General features: G+C 41.6%; 1 protein-coding gene across 9 annotated transcripts in view; it reads right to left on the bottom strand.

The window, feature by feature from the left end:
- PSIP1 (PC4 and SRSF1 interacting protein 1) overlaps positions 1 to 13,016 on the bottom strand; it is a 243,462-nt gene that overhangs the window by 89,875 nt on the left and 140,571 nt on the right. The window lies entirely within an intron of this gene.

Here is a 13,016-nt window from a genome sequence, read left to right on the forward strand (position 1 = left end):
GGCTACTTTCACACTTGCGTCGGTACAGGGCCGTCGCAAACCGGCCCGACGGACAGTGTGCTAAATGTAGCACAACGTGGGCAGCGGATGCAGTTTTATAACGCATCCGCTGCCCATTGTGAGTTCTGGGGAGGAGGGGGCGGAGTTTCAGCCGCGCATGCGCGGTCGAAAATGGCGGACCCGACGCACAAAAAAAAGTTACACTGAACTTTTTTGCGCGCCCGCCAAGACTCGACGCGTCCATCGCATGACGGATGCGACGTGTGGCCATACGTCGCAATGTGTCGCTAATGCAAGTCTGGAGAAAAAAACGCATCATGCGGGCAACTTTGCAGGATGCGTTTTTTCTCCAAAATGACGCATTGCGACGTACGTCACACGACGCTAGTGTGAAAGTAGCCTTAGGGTTTTCCTACTGCCATGTTGTCCAACCACGTTCACACAACTGATTGGCAGCTTCCTTTGGCAGCATTCTGCCTATGGATAGTGAACAATCAGTGGTGTGGGTGGGGTTTACACAATGCTCAGCATTCAGAGAACTGCAAGATCTAATGAAACCAGTTTTAATCAAAGCTGCAGCAAGCAGCCCAGCAAGTCATAAGTCTCTGGAATGTGGGTCTATGCCTCCACATTGTGCTTCTCTCAGATTGGGTAGTAAAAATCTGAACACAGATTCCCTTTAATACCATACGCGTTTTGAACAATATGAATTTACTTTTTTTGCATTTTAAATACATAATTTGTCAATTTCCGTAGGCAACTCTATGAGGGCTTGGTGTTCTTTTTTTGAAAAATTAGCTGTATTTTCCAATCCTACTTATTCTATCCAAATAAACGGAAAAAAAACAAAAAAAACAAAAAACACATTATGGACATACTATGATTTTTAAATCTGTTAACACTGGTAGGACCCAATTTTTGATCAGTGCCTGATGCCCAGGGATGCAGTAGTTCAGTCCTCTATAGTACTATTGTAATAAGTAGGGGGTATTACAAGTTGTAGCTGCTTTACATACACTATCTGTGCTCATTATGGGGTCAAATGCAGTATAGAATACAGAAAACAATTTCAGGCACTTTTCCGCCATAACCAACATCTGTAATTTTAGGCACTTCCTGTAGGCTGGACTTCTGCTACCACAACCACAGTACAGCAAAAATCTTCACAAAAATGTGTTTAATAATGGCAGTACTATCTTTAAATGGAACCTGTTAGCAGGATTGTGCACGGTAACCTACACACTGTCAGGTCAGCGCCGTTATACTGATTACAATGATACCTTGGCTGATAAAATCCGTCTTGTGGTTGTTGTGTAACCTGTATTTTCAGTCTTGAGTTAATGAAATGCTCGTGCTCCGGGGTGGGGGGGGTGTCTTCATGTGATGCCCTGCTTAGGTATTCATCAGTCTGGCTTCTGTCAGGTCGCTGATCCCTCAGTGACATGCCCCCTAATTGGCATAATGAACTATATATATTATATATAATACACACAGGTAGGTAGGTAGAGATATATATATATATATATATATATATATATATATATATATATAGATATATATATATATATATATATATATATATATATATATATATATATATACATACATACATACATACACATACATACATACATACATACATACATACAGTGCCTACAAGTAGTATTCAACCCCCTGCAGATTTAGCAGGTTTACACATTTGGAATTAACTTGGCATTGTGACATTTGGACTGTGGATCAGCCTGGAAGTGTGAAATGCACTGCAGCAAAAAAGAATGTTATTTCTTTGTTTATTTTTTTTTTTAAATTGGGAAAAGTTTTTTCAGAGGGTCATTTATTATTCAACCCCTCAACCCACCAGAATTCTGTTTGGTTCCCCTAAAGTATTAAGAAGTAGTTCAGGCACAAAGAACAATGAGCTTCACATGTTTGGATTAATTATCTCTTTTTCCAGCCTTTTCTGACTATTTAAGACCCTCCCCAAACTTGTGAACAGCACTCATACATGGTCAACATGGGGAAGACAAAGGAGCATTCCAAGGCCATCAGAGACAAGATCGTGGAGGGTCACAAGGCTGGCAAGGGGTACAAAACCTTTTCCAAGGAGTTGGGCCTACATGTCTCCACTGTTGGGAGCATCATCCGGAAGTGGAAGGCTTATGGAACTACTGTTAGCCTTCCACGGCCTGGACAGCCTTTGAAAGTTTCCTCCCGTGCCAAGGCCAGGCTTGTCCGAAGAGTCAAGGCTAACCCAAAGACAACAAGGAAGGAGCTCCGGGAAGATCTCATGGCAGTGGGGACATTGGTTTCAGTCAATACCATAAGTAACGTACTCCACCGCAATGGTCTCCGTTCCAGACGAGCCCGTAAGGTACCTTTACTTTCAAAGCGTCATGTCAAGGCTCGTCTACAGTTTGCTCATGATCACTTGGAGGACTCAGACTGACTGGTTCAAGGTTCTCTGGTCTGATGAGACCAAGATCGAGATCTTTGGTGCCAACCACACACGTGACATTTGGAGACTGGATGGCACTGCATACGACCACAAGAATACCATCCCTACAGTCAAGCATGGTGGTGGCAGCATCATGCTGTGGGGCTGTTTCTCAGCCAAGGGGCCTGGCCATGTGGTCCGCATCCATGGGAAGATGGATAGCACGGCCTACCTGGAGATTTTGGCCAAGAACCTCCGCTCCTCCTTCAAGGATCTTAAGATGGGTCGTCATTTCATCTTCCAACAAGACAACGACCCAAAGCACACAGCCAAGAAAACCAAGGCCTGGTTCAAGAGGCAAAAAATCAAGGTGTTGCAGTGGCCTAGTCAGTCTCCTGACCTTAACCCAATTGAAAACTTGTGGAAGGAGCTCAAGATTAAAGTCCACATGAGACACCCGAAGAACCTAGATAACTTGGAGAAGATCTGCATGGAGGAGTGGACCAAGATAACTCCAGAGACCTGTGCCGGCCTGATCAGGTCTTATAAAAGACGATTATTAGCTGTAATTGCAAACAAAGGTTATTCCACAAAATATTAAACCTAGGGGTTGAATAATAATTGACCCACACTTTTATGTTTAAAATTTATAAAAATTTAACTGAGCAACAAAACTTTTTGGTTTGTAAGATTTATGCATCTGTTAATAAATCCTGCTCTTGTTTGAAGTCTCTAACTTATTTGCATCTTATTAAACCTGCTAAATCTGCAGGGGGTTGAATACTACTTGTAGGCACTGTGTATATTATATATATATACATATACATATATATATATATATATATATATATATATATATATATATATATATATATATATATATATGTATGTATGTATGTATGTATGTATGTATGTATGTATGTATGTATGTATGTATGTATGTATGTATGTATGTATGTATACATACACTCACCGGCCACTTTATTAGGTACACCTGTCCAACTTCTTGTTAACACTTAATTTCTAATCAGCCAATCACATGGCGGGAACTCAGTGCATTTAGGCATGTAGACATGGTCAAGACAATCTCCTGCAGTTCAAACCGAGCATCAGTATGAGGAAGAAAGGTGATTTGAGTGCCTTTGAACGTGGCATGGTTGTTGGTGCCAGAAGGGCTGGTCTGAGTATTTCAGAAACTGCTGATCTACTGGGATTTTCACGCACAACCATCTCTAGGGTTTAGAGAGAATGGTCCGAAAAAGAAAAAAAATCCAGTGAGCGGCAGTTCTGTGGGCGGAAATGCCTTGTTGATGCCAGAGGTCAGAGGAGAATGGGCAGACTGGTTCGAGCTGATAGAAAGGCAACAGTGACTCAAATCGCCACCCGTTACAACCAAGGTAGGCCTAAGAGCATCTCTGAACGCACAGTGCGTCGAACTTTGAGGCAGATGGGCTACAGCAGCAGAAGACCACACCGGGTACCACTCCTTTCAGCTAAGAACAGGAAACTGGGGCTACAATTTGTACAAGCTCATCGAAATTGGACAGTAGAAGATTGGAAAAACGTTGCTTGGTCTGATGAGTCTCGATTTCTGCTGCGACATTCGGATGGTAGGGTCAGAATTTGGCGTAAACAACATGAAAGCATGGATCCATCCTGCCTTGTATGGAGCCTCTTTGGGATGTGCAGCCGACAAATCTGCGGCAACTGTGTGATGCCATCATGTCAATATGGACCAAAATGCCACGAAGAATTGAGGCAGTTCTGAAGGCAAAAGGGGGTCCAACCCGTTACTAGCATGGTGTACCTAATAAAGTGGCCGGTGAGTGTATGTATATGTATATATATATATATATATATATATATATATATATATATATATATATATATATATATATATATATATATTTTATACACACACAAGAAAAAGGAAGGCACTCACTGGTCTAAAAATTGGCAATCTTTATTCAATCTCCATAAAAAAAAAAAGCTTCCTGGCCAGGGGAGTGAGAAAAGGAGCAAACGACGGCCGTTTCGCGCTGTGCTTGCGCTTCTACGTGCAGGTGATTAGGGATGTAGAAGCCTTGATATATCAAAGAGCTCCCCCAACCTCAAGGTGGCAGACAAGGAGGTAATACGGGAAATAAGTGCTTGGGAGGATACTCTAGTGAGATCAGCCGATAAAGGGGGAAAAGTAGTGCTGCTCCCTAGATCTTTGTATATATCAGAAGCGTTAAGACAGCTTTCAGATGGTGGGGTATATAGACCTTTACAGCGGGACCCAATACATAAATATAAGAATGAATTGAGGACTTTCTTGAAGAAATATGTCCATTTGAGGGTGATATCCCAGAAGAAAGCGGAAAAATTGCTGCTAGAGTTCCCTATGAAACCTCATTGGTACCACATTCCTAAAGTTCATAAATCGATAGATTGTCCCCCTGGGCTCCCAGTCAAAACAATATATAAGTTGGGGTCAATTAAACTACACTCACAGAAAAAATCCCCCAAAGAAATGAAAAATACTTTAAAATTATCCTTTATTAATATTTGTTAAAACCATAGTGTGCAACCACCATCACCAATAGATGCAAGCGTACTATAGAAAAAGCCGGGTTGGTGCCAAGCCCTACGCTTCCTCAGTACTCCCTACCTGCCTGCGGAGGTTGGCACCCTCTTTTCCTACGCCGTGGCGCCCCCGCTCCTCGTCGGCTGGCCCTGCTATCCCTATAATACCCTCATGGGATTAGGGAGAAATCTCATGTATACAATTAATTAGTTGTGAATAGCTTGAGAGGACATGAATATGTCAGTCAAATATCTAGCTAAATCTAAGGGTCTCAACTGACTTGGTAGTCTGTGTCCCTTCTTTCTCTAGGACTTTTTATTATTTATGCCAGACGATATAATAACAGGTAGAAATGTTACAAAGAGAGCAAAAGTGCATATATAATCTTGGTCTAGCTATATATATATATTGGGGTCACCAGATACTGTTGTGACAATAGGGAAAGTGTATTTGCTGTAGTGTCAGACATAGCCCATACAGCCCTACAACAATCAAGCTGCAGTCTTAGTTGAACAAAAAGCATAAATTAGCCATATATCATCCCCACATATTTGTTTGTTGCGACCTCCGTGCTGACCAGACCACTGCAATACCTCCTATCTTAAACAAAAATAATAATATTAAATATATAAATTTGCATCCCTTTCCTACTCAAATATATAAATTTGCATCCCTTTCCTACTCTACTCAACTACTTAGCGCTACTAAGATGAGGGGATCGGCCCGGTGGTGCAGCTGTTTATCATGTTGATATGCTGATCTCATATGCAAGCTAAGTAACCCTTGTTATTTGGATATACTCCTGATGAACCTCTTTTCATTAGAAGGGGAGAAACGCGTTGAGTAGGAAAGGGATGCAAATTTATATATTTGAGTAGGAAAGGGATGCAAATTTATATATTTAATATTATTATTTTTGTTTAAGATAGGAGGTATTGCAGTGGTCTGGTCAGCACGGAGGTCGCAACAAACAAATATGTGGGGATGATATATGGCTAATTTATGCTTTTTGTTCAACTAAGACTGCAGCTTGATTGTTGTAGGGCTGTATGGGCTATGTCTGACACTACAGCAAATACACTTTCCCTATTGTCACAACAGTATCTGGTGACCCCAATATATATATATAGCTAGACCAAGATTATATATGCACTTTTGCTCTCTTTGTAACATTTCTACCTGTTATTATATCGTCTGGCATAAATAATAAAAAGTCCTAGAGAAAGAAGGGACACAGACTACCAAGTCAGTTGAGACCCTTAGATTTAGCTAGATATTTGACTGACATATTCATGTCCTCTCAAGCTATTCACAACTAATTAATTGTATACATGAGATTTCCCCCTGGGCTCCCCATCATATCTGGGATAGGGTCGCTTACTGAGCCCCTGTCCCAGTATATGGATTGGCTTTTGCGGCCCTTGTTAAAAGTTATTCCATCATATTTGAAAGACACCAATGCCTTTTTGGAAAGTATACAGGATTTTGAATGGCAAAAAATTTTTTCATTAGCATCAATTGATGTTGAAAGTTTGAACACGAAAATTCCCCATAAAATGGGAGTGGAGGCCATTAAACAAATTTTGGGTTCCACAGAGAGAAGCCAAAATTTTACTGACTTTGTTAGTGAGGGTCTGGACTTTATTCTTATGCACAATGCGTTTACGTTTTTAGACACATGGTATGTACAAGAGGTAGGTACCGCGATGGGAACTCCGGCAGCATGTACTTTCGCAAATTTGTTTTTGGGCCTTTTCGAGGAGAGATATATATATGCCGCCAGCAATGTCTATCTGAAGTGGATTAAATTTTACCGGAGATATGTTGATGATATAGTCATTGTATGGGATGGAACAGCAGTCACATTCAGTGATTTTGTGCTGTACCTCAATCAGAATAACAGGATGAATGTGTCTTTCACGTTGTCATTTGGTGGGCAACGTCTTGAGTTTCTTGACGTATTAGTGGAGATTAAAGAGGGCACTATATGTACATCCCTATATCGCAAACCAGTGGCAACTAACACGATGATGCATTATAATAGCTTTCATCCAAGACATGTCAAACAAGCCTTACCCTATAGTCAATTTTTAAGGGTGAGGAGAGCAAATAACACGGATGAGGGCTTCTCCAAACAATCCGCAGAGATAGAGGTAAGATTTAGGCAAAGAGGATATCCTGAGTCTTTGGTGCGGTGATAGGGAATTCAGGGACCCTCATAGTTTATCCTCACATATATGAATCCTTACATGACTTGTGTTTCACCTCTCTTGCTGAATTACTACATTCTCTCAGTTACGTGATCGAAACTGCTGACAAACCCTATATTGCTTAAAGGGAAGGTGCCACCAGTTTTCTTGTAGTTTGTTTTTTTGTGAAATTAAGCTTAAAATAGTAAATAAAATGTATTAATGCAATGTTTGCACTGTTTGCAAACATTTCTATATGAAAAATATTATATATTTTCTTACAAATATATATATTGACCACTAGGGGGAGCATTTTCCGTTTTAGACCTCAAGCAGCTATAGTGAGACTTACCAGCTTTACTGTTAGCTGGAAAATCTGGGCAGTAACTGCTGACATCAGCATTTCCCTCCCCTTTTTGGTGGTCTAACATCCCTGGGGTAGAATGAAGAGCAGCATCACAGGGCAGAGCCATTTTGTGTGTGACTGCCCTGTGATCTGCTATCACCAGCAGTTAGTGCATCAGAAGCACAGTAAAGGTACCTTCACACGAAACGACATCGCTAGCGATCCGTGACGTTGCAGCGTCCTGGCTAGCGATATCGTTTCGTTTGACACGCAGCAGCGATCAGGATCCTGCTGTGATGTCGCTGGTCGCTGAATAAAGTCCAGAACTTTATTTGGTCGTCCGATCGCTGTGTATCGTTGTGTTTGAAAGCAAAAGCAACGATACCAGCGATGTTTTACACTGGTAACCAGGGTAAACATCGGGTTACCAAGCGCAGGGCCGCGCTTAGTAACCCGATGTTTACCCTGGTTACCAGCATAAAAGTAAAAAAAACAAACAGTACATACTCACCTGCGCGTCCCCCAGCGTCTGCTTCCTGACACTGACTGAGCGCCGGCCCTAAAGTGAAAGTGAAAGCACTTTCACTTTTAGGGCCGGAGCTCAGTCAGTGTCAGGAAGCGGACGCTGGGGGACGCGCAGGTGAGCATGTACTGTTTGTTTTTTTTACTTTTACGCTGGTAACCAGGGTAAACATCGGGTTACTAAGCGCGGCCCTGCGCTTAGCAACCCGATGTTTACCCTGGTTACCCGGGGACCTCGGCATCGTTGGTCGCTGGAGAGCGGTCTGTGTGACAGCTCTCCAGCGATCAAACAGCGACGCTGCAGCGATCGGCATCGTTGTCGCTATCGCTGCAGCGTCGCTTCGTGTGAAGGTACCTTTAGTTTATGTGGTGTGTCCACATACAGCAGCATTGTCTGTGCAGAGCTGTCTGTGACTCATCCCTCAGTAAGATAAGAAGGAGCTCCAGGTCTGCAGTGAGTGGCCAGGCATTGTGGAGGGAGGGGAGAGATACATTGTATGGCAGAGACAGGTGTCAGGTGTCACCTCTCTGCAGGCTGGGAATGCAGCTTAATGGAGTGAATGGAGCTCCTGTGATAGAGAGTAAGTGGAGCTGGGCAGAGAGCACTGGGCTATAATAAAATGGCTGCTAGTCACACCTACAGCAGTGAGTTGTGCAGCCCACAGAGGCGTGCCCAGCTCACTGCTAACACCTCTCCAATGTTATAGATAGGGTCCTCGCCGGTCTATTATCTCCTATGTCCATGGGGTGCTGTAAAATGACACTGTTAGTGCCCTGCTACTGCTGCAAAACCAAGATGTCAGCCCCCAGTTCCTTCTTTAAACACATATAACACACAAAATCTGTTTCACATGCATTTAAAACTTGGTTATAGCAGCATGTTATGCTACATTACAGTGATTTATTAATGATCTACAAACGCGGTACCTTACCTTTAAGGGAATACTTAATAACGGTGTTGGTAGTGGGAGCTATCAGATAGTAATGATTAATGAGCGTTGTCCACCTTAATTATACTAATTAGCTACTTTTTGGAATGAAAACGATAATTTGCCATATGAGAATATGTTTTTAGCCAATCAATAGTTTGTACACCATATTGATGTGAACGCCCTAAGGTGAAAGGGTATATAATATTAGCTATGGAATAAAGAAGTTATGATTGTTTTCTATGCAGATACAATTTGTCTCTGTGTGAATTCATCATCCGCTCGAGCGTCCTCATAATAATATTTGGAAACCATCCAATATACTCTGGTCACCCTAACAGCGGTCTGCGTCAGAGAACTAAAAAAGGTGAAATGGATAGGAGAAAGATTCCTGGACACATGGTGGGTAAGGCGAAGGAGAAAAGGTTCACATTTTGTTTCCGATATAGTGCGATGGATCAACAGATACGCTCGGCCATAAGGAAAAATTGGCATATTTTAGAGCGAGATAAGGACATCGTGGATGTCATAGCAAGAGGTCCATTAATTGCGAATAAACGCAGTGTGAGATTAAGGGACAAACTGGTAAGAAATCGCATTGTGAAACGGGATGGAAACTGGCTTAGTGCTGGCATCCCTAAGGGTGACTACAAATGTGGCCATTGCCCCTTCTGTAAACAACATCTTACAGAACGGGTTTTGCGTATGGGAGCAGTAGATCATTCAGTGACGGAATTTATAACGTGTAAAACAGATCACGTGGTATATGTAGTGTTTTGCCCGTGTAAATACTATTACATAGGGGAAACGATACGCCCATTGTATGTTAGATTTCGGGAACACTGTAAATCGATAGCATCTGGGAAGGGAGTCCCCAAGATTGATTTCGCATATTAAGGAGAAGCATAATGGAAATCCCAATGTACTGATGTTTGCAGGGATTGAGAAAGTGAGCTTACCAGCCCAAGGAGGGAATCTAGATAACCTGTTGCTGAAAAGGGAAGCAAGGTAGATCATGCGCACTGGCACGATGGGTCCACTAGGCTTTAATGATAGGGTGGACATGGCGGTGTTCCTGCAGTAAGTAAATCAGCTTGTATAGTTAATGTGTCCGGTTTCGTTTTTATAACAAAAGACCATAGCGCTTATGTAGGCGGGTGGGCCAGCGTTTGAGCGTAAATAGGTATTCAGATGTTAATAAACAAACCTCTGGCGTTTTGATTAGTAAGTAGTGGGTATAATATTGGCGTTCCTTACTGTTGTTATTGTCACTTGGGATGACGTGTAATGATATTGGTTTTAATTGTGCAAATTTTGATGTTTTGTATTTCCGGTGGTGTGGGAGGAGTTGGGCGGGAGGGGGAGTGTATTGTGGCCGGTATATTCCTTCCCCTGTCATTCTTTCACACATGCTGACCCGTAGAAGCGCAAGTACAGCGCGAAACGGCCGTCGTTTGCTCCTGCTCGTAAGAGCTTTTTTTCTCACTCCCCCGGCCATGAAGCTTTTTTATGAAGATTGAATAAAGATTGCCAATTTTTAGAACGGCGAGTGCCTTCCTTTTTCTTGCATATATCAGTGGAATCGTCTGTTTTGTTCTGAAGAGCACCCGATCCGATTATATGTGGCTGTTAGTTTAATGACTGCTGATTAACACCTGACTCCAGGAGTGGAGCAGCCTCAGCTCTGTTTAGACCAGAGGTGTCAAACTGCATTCCTCGAGGGCCGCCAACAGGTCATGTTTTCAGGATTTCCTTAGCATTCCACAAGGTGCTGGAATCATGATGTGCAGGCGATTAAATTATCACCTGTGCAATACAAGGAAATCCTGAAAACATGACCTGTTGGCGGGCCTCGAGGAATGCAGTTTGACACCTCTGGTTTAGACAGTGCCGTGTTTTTTTTTTTTTCTTTTTTTGGTCAACGGGATATATATATATATATATATATATATATATATATATATATATATATATATATATATATATATATATATATATATATATATATCTCACCTTCTGCAGGCAGACACCTATCTGAAAATGGTGAAAGCGCCGCTATCTTGGAGGAGGCAATTTTTTTTCAGCAGCAAGTTGGCGCCGCCTGATCAGTAGCAGCTATTGGATTGCTGATAGCTGCTACTGCGGCACCATTTCTCATTTTGGTTATAGACATTACCACAATGAATTTTAAACAAAACAATTCAGATGCAGTTGAAGTTCAGACTTTCAGCTTTCATTTGAGGGTATCCATATTAAAATTGGATGAAGAGTTTAGGAGTTTCAGCTCCTTAACCTGTGCCACCCTGTTTTTTAAAGGGACCAAAAGTAATTGGACAATTGACTCCAAGGCTATTTCATGGACAGGTGTGGGCAATCCCTTCATTATGTCATTCTCAACTAAGCAGATAAAAGACCTGGAGTTGATTTGAGGTGTGGTGCTTGCATTTGGAAGGTTTTCCTATGAAGTCAACATGCGGTCAAAAGTGCTCTCCATGAAGGTGAAACAAGCCATTCTTAAGCTGTGAAAACAGAGAAAAAACCCATCCGAGAAATTGCTACAATATTAGGAGTGGCAAAATGTACAGTTTGGTACATCCTGAGAAGGAAAGAAAGCACTGGTGAACTCATCAATGCAAAAAGACCTGGGCGCCCACGGAAGACAACAGTGGTGGGTGATCGCAGAATCTCCATGGTGAAGAGAAACCCCTTCACAACAGCCAACCAAGTGACCAACACTCTCCCGGAGGTCGGCGTATCAATATCCAAATCTATCATAAAGAGAAGACTGCATGAAAGTAAATACAGAGGGTTCACTGCACGGTGCAAGCCACTCATAAGTGTCAAGAATAAAAAGGCTAGACTGGACTTTGCTAAAAAACATCTAAAAAAGCCAGCACAGTTCAGGAAGAACATTCTTTGGACAGATGAAACCAAGATCAACCTCTACCAGAATGATGGAAAGAGAAAAGTATGGCGAAGGCGTGGTACAGCTCATGATCCAAAGCATACCACATAATGTAAATCACGGCGGAGGCAGTGTGATGGCTTGGGCATGCATGGCTGCCAGTGGCACTGGGTCACTAGTGTTTATTGATGATGTGACACAGGACAGAAGCAGCCAAATGAATTCTGAGGTATTCAGAGCCATACTGTGTGCTCAGATCCAGCCAAATGCAGCAAAACTGATTGGTCGTCGTTTCATACTACAGATGGACAATGACCCAAAACATGAAGCCAAAGCAACCCAGGAGTCTATTAAAGCAAAGAAGTGGAATATTCTTGAATGGCCAAGTCAGTCACCTGATCTCAACCCAATTGAGCATGCATTTCACTTGTTAAAGACTAAACTTCAGACAGAAAGGCCCACAAACAAACAGCAACTGAAAACCACCGCAGTGAAGGCCTGGCAGAGCATCAAAAAGGAGGAAACACAGCGTCTGGTGATGTCCATGAGTTCAAGACTTCAGGCAGTCATTGCCAACAAAGGGTTTTCAACCAAGTACTAGAAATGAACATTTTATTTAAAATTATTGAATCTGTCCAATTACTTTTGGTCCCTTTAAAAACAGGGTGGCACATGTTAAGGAGCTGAAACTCCTAAACCCTTCATCCAATTTTAATGTGGATACCCTCAAATGAAAGCTGAAAGTCTGAACTTCAACTGCATCTGAATTGTTTTGTTTAAAATTCATTGTGGTAATGTCTATAACCAAAATGAGAAAAATGTTGTCTCTGACCAAATATATATGGACCTAACTGTGTATATATATATATATATATATATATATATATATATATATATATATATATATATATATATATATATATATATATATATATATATATATATATATATATATATATATATATATATATATATATATAGATATATATATATATATAGATAGATAGATAGAGAGATAATATTCATAGTGTAAAGTAGGGGGCAGGTCACAGAGATCAGTGACCAGTCAGAGGCCTATACAGATGAATACCTAATCAGAGCACCATATGAAGACCCCCACAC

This window comes from Ranitomeya variabilis, chromosome 1, assembly GCF_051348905.1.
Source record: "Ranitomeya variabilis isolate aRanVar5 chromosome 1, aRanVar5.hap1, whole genome shotgun sequence".
Lineage (NCBI taxonomy): Eukaryota > Metazoa > Chordata > Amphibia > Anura > Dendrobatidae > Ranitomeya > Ranitomeya variabilis.